The sequence below is a fragment of the Cebus imitator genome, unplaced genomic scaffold (genome assembly GCF_001604975.1).
Source record: "Cebus imitator isolate Cc_AM_T3 unplaced genomic scaffold, Cebus_imitator-1.0 Scaffold168, whole genome shotgun sequence".
NCBI lineage: Eukaryota > Metazoa > Chordata > Mammalia > Primates > Cebidae > Cebus > Cebus imitator.
Window position 1 is genome coordinate 1711785 of NW_016107483.1, and position 4472 is coordinate 1716256.

The 4472-nt window shown below is 35.2% G+C and overlaps 1 non-coding gene across 1 annotated transcript; it reads left to right on the top strand.

Moving 5' to 3' along the window:
• Positions 1-2484: 2484 nt before the first annotated feature.
• On the top strand, positions 2485-2648 carry LOC119473575. The gene has a single exon (XR_005202783.1). It is a non-coding gene; the product is annotated as a U1 spliceosomal RNA (small nuclear RNA).
• Positions 2649-4472: the final 1824 nt, after the last annotated feature.

The following is a 4472-nucleotide window of genomic DNA, read 5'->3' on the forward strand; positions in this document are numbered from 1 at the left end:
TTTCTCAAAGGAGCGTGTTTGAAATCAGCCATTGTTGAAGTATTCACAACTCAGAAATTGGCAAACACTAAAAATTAGAATTTTTTTCAAATAGCTGTTTGTTAAAGATTTACTATCATACCAGTAATGACTATACATTACTTCCTACATAAAGGAAAAGAAAAAGGTCTGGAAAGACAGGTTGAAGTTATGTTGCCAAGGGTTTAAATGTTGGTTAAACATGTTTATTGTTGCTGTAGAACAGCATTAATTTATCAAAGCTTAGTTGATTGCCAAAATACTATAGAATCATACTGAAGATTATAGTTAATAAGCACTTTTTTATTACCTGTTAACAAAAGAGAATGAGTAATGGCTTATGCTTTCTGTCAAAAGAAAGAAAGCCACTGGGGACTTTCCCAAATTCAGTGCCTTTGTATAAGCTACTTTTTCACTCTAATTTAGTCTCTGCCTTTATTTGGCATTCTGGAGAAATGTTATGAACTGAATTGCTGGCAAAGAAGGTACAAAATATAGTTCTAGAGGGACATCAAAAACTCTTAGAAAAATTCTCACACTGGGTGTTAAAATGCAAATTTTATGAATGTTCAGGGCAGGTGAATGTTCCTGGAATCAGTGGAGAAAACAGATGGCAACAATAGCTTACTAGGCATTGCTACACATTGTTTTATCAAGAACATCATAAAAAATACTACAGTCTGGGCAGAAGTAAATAACAAGGCATGAATGGTGGTTGAAAGAAACTATGGCTGATGGCCAAATCTCAACCTCTAAGGAGTTAATGAGGAGGAACTATTAACTGTTTTGTGCACATGACCACAAGGTCTACACTCTAAAAAACACTGTGTACCTCATTGTAAGGATCGCAACCACATTTGTGTGTGTGTGTGTGTGTGTGTGTGTGTGTGTGACAGAGTTTTGCTGTGTCACCCAGGCTGGAGTACAGTGGTGCAATCTCAGCTCACTGCAACCTCCGCTTCCCGGGTTCAAGCAATTCTCCTGCCACAGCCTCCTGAGTAGCTGGAATTACAGGCGTGTGCCACATGCCCGGCTAATTTTTGTATTTTTAGTAGACGTGGGGTTTTTATGCTTTAAATAGTTTATTGAGATATGATTTACAATGTGAAATTCACCCGATTTTAGTGTACAGCTCAATGTTTTTTTCTTTTTTATTGTTATTACTATTATATTTTAAATTCTGAGGTAAATGTGCAGAATGTGCAGGTTTGTTACATAGGCATACACGTGCCATGGTGGTTTGCTGCATCCATCACCTCGTCATCTACATTAGGTATTTCTCCTAATGCTATCCCTCCCCTATCCCCCCTCAACTCCCAGCTATCCCTCCCCTAGAACCCCACCCTCTGACAGGTCCCGGTGTGTGATGTTCCCCTCCCTGTGTCCATGTGTTCTATTGTTCAACGCCCACTTATGAGTGAGGACACGTGCACACCACTTTTAATGAGCATCATTTGACTGTAGTTTTAATGTTGCATGGTGGCCAAGGAGATTCTGATAGGGTTTGTGAAAGAAAATTATAAGTTGCATTGAGTGTTATTTTGTTCTGAGAGGAAAAACAAGTTGTGGTAAGCTAAATGTTACTTACTGGTGTCATAAACTATCCTGGTTTGCCTGCACCATAACTCTGAATTGCACTGTATTAAAACAGTCATCTGTACACACTGATAAGCATAACGATAAGATTATGATCAGCCATATAATGCAAAGGATTGCATTTTAGTTAATGTTTGACCTCAAATACAAATTACATAAGCTGAAGATTTATGCCTTAAAGAAACCCAAAAAGGTCCAAAGGAACAAATAATACTATCAGTCAATTTAATACCAGCTTCTTAAAGGAAGTTGAAGATATTCTATAACATATTATATTAGAATTTATTTAATATATTTTGGTTATAATGAATATTATTTTGGTGAAGAAAATATCTTTAAAGAAATAATAGAGACAATTACATTAATATAATTATAAAAATCTTCAAATCACATACATAGTTTATGCCTGCAGTTTAAAATATCTCAAAATAACTTGTCTTGTTATATCCACACTTCTAAGCAAAAACAAATTATAAAGATTATACTGTAACAATGAAACTCAAACAGAAATAACTATTCTGCAATGTTTCATCAACCAAACTGTTTTTAATTGAAATAATATGGTTTTTAAAATTAATATACATATGATTTTAGAATGTTAAATAGCTAAGACTTAGAACTTGGGGAAAATGTATTTGAATATACAGAGTGACATATCATCAACTCCAGTAATTTGATTCAATGATTTGAACAACAAGAACAACATAAACAGCATATATATAATGGAAAAAATATATCGAACTGACCTCAAAATGTGTCTTATAACACCAAACAATAGAATAAAATAAAGAGATATCTATAAAATCTTAAAAGAAAAAATTAGTGCCCAGTCATACATCATCAAGGTATAAATCATCTAGGTGAAACATTATACTTACCTGGCAGGGTAGACACCGTGATCACGAAGGTGGTTTTCCCAGAAGCAGGCTTATCCATTGCACTCTGGATGTGCTGACCCCTGCGATTTCCCCAAATGTGGGAAACTCGACTGTATAATTTGTGGTAGTGGGGGACTGCGTTAGCACTTTCCCCTAAAAAAAAAAAGATGCAGTCCACACGCAGTGGCTCACACCTGTATCTAGCACTTTGGGAGGCCAAGGCAGGTGGATCATGAGGTCAAGAAATTGAGACCATCCTGGCCAACATGGTGAAACCAGTCTATACTAAAAATACAAAAATTATCTCGGCATGGTGACACACACCTGTAGTCCCAGCTACTTGGGAGACTGAGGCAGGAGAATCGCTTGAACCCAGGAGGCGGAGGCTGCAGTGAGCAAATATCATGCCACTGCACTCCAGCCTGGGTGACAGAGTGAGATGCCATTAAAAAAAAAAAAAAAAGAAGCAAAGATAGAGATCATGTAAATGATTAATTGGTAAAAGGTCTGCTAAAAACAGTGATAAATACTTAAAATAAAAACCAGGAATCTATTATCCAGGTTATTATTACTGAAAAGGATTAACTTTGAGCATTAAGCCAAATAAACATATAGATCTAAACTATTTATAAATTTGCATGCAAATTTAAATATTAGAGAAAATCGGATAAATATTAAATCTTGAGTTAAATTAATGAAATTATTTAAATTTTGGGGGGTAGTTAAGTTTGGGTAGTTCGGCTCTGTCATTCCAAAAAATGATACAAAGATATTATATTCTTAATCTTTCATATAGGAGTTTCAAAATGATTGTTTTTTTTTTATATGAGAAATGAGAACATAAATTTTTAAAGCTTTTTTAATAAAGAAATATTGCAACATTCTGACAAAGCAGAAAAGGGCTTCTGTAGTTTATTATTAAGAAATAATCCTGGCCGGGCACGGTGGCTCACGCCTGTATTCCCAATACACTGGGAGGCCGAGGCAGGTGGATCATGAGGTCAAGTGATCGAAACCATCCTGGCCAACATGGTGAAACCCGTCTCTACTAAAAATACAAAAATTAGCCAGGCGTTTGGCACGCGCCTGTAGTCTCAGCTACTAGGGAGGCTGAGGCGGAAGAATCGCTTGAACCAGGGAGGCGGAGGTTGCAGTGAGCCAAAACTGAGCCACTGGGCTCCAGCCTGGTGACAGAGCAGGACTCCGTCTCAAAAAAAAAAAAAAAAAAGAAAGAAAGAAAGAAAGAATCCCATATTCGGATAGTAAATTACATTTAGTTCTATATTAGACTTCAGAAACTTGAAAACGACTCCTTAAACACAGGGCCAGTGGTGACATAAGTATATTTCCCACAAAAAACCTTAAATATTCATTAAAAATAATGATGAGAAATAATTTACTAATATGAGAAAATAACTGGATAGAAAATTTGTGTGTATGTAATCTATATGTTCACACACACACATCTAAATTAAATAAAAATTAGCTACCCAAACTGTAGAATATATGGTCAAATGCATATTAAAACATTACTCTTGTTTGTATAATAGTTACAGAACTCTAGGTAATGTTTCCTTCCTTTAGCACACCTACACACGCCCACACCCACACATTAACACACTCACATAAAACACACCAATAAATGTAATCATATAGCGTTAATTCTTGTCATTCACAGTATTTATGTTCTTCTATAAAATTGTCTCCAACAGTGAATTAGTGAATACTGTGCTATTGTACCTGAGTAAAATACAGGATTAGTTTTCTGTAAGCCTCTGGTCATAACATTTTCGTTAACCAATCAATATATAACCCTGTTTTATGTGTATTTCTATTTAAAGACAGCATTTAATATATATATTTTTACAAATAATTATACATAGTATTTCTTCATAAAAAAACACTAGGCAGAAAGGGTTTACTATTTTACTGACTTTGGTTATGTGACTACAAATTTCCTTGGCTTTTAGCTTCATAACA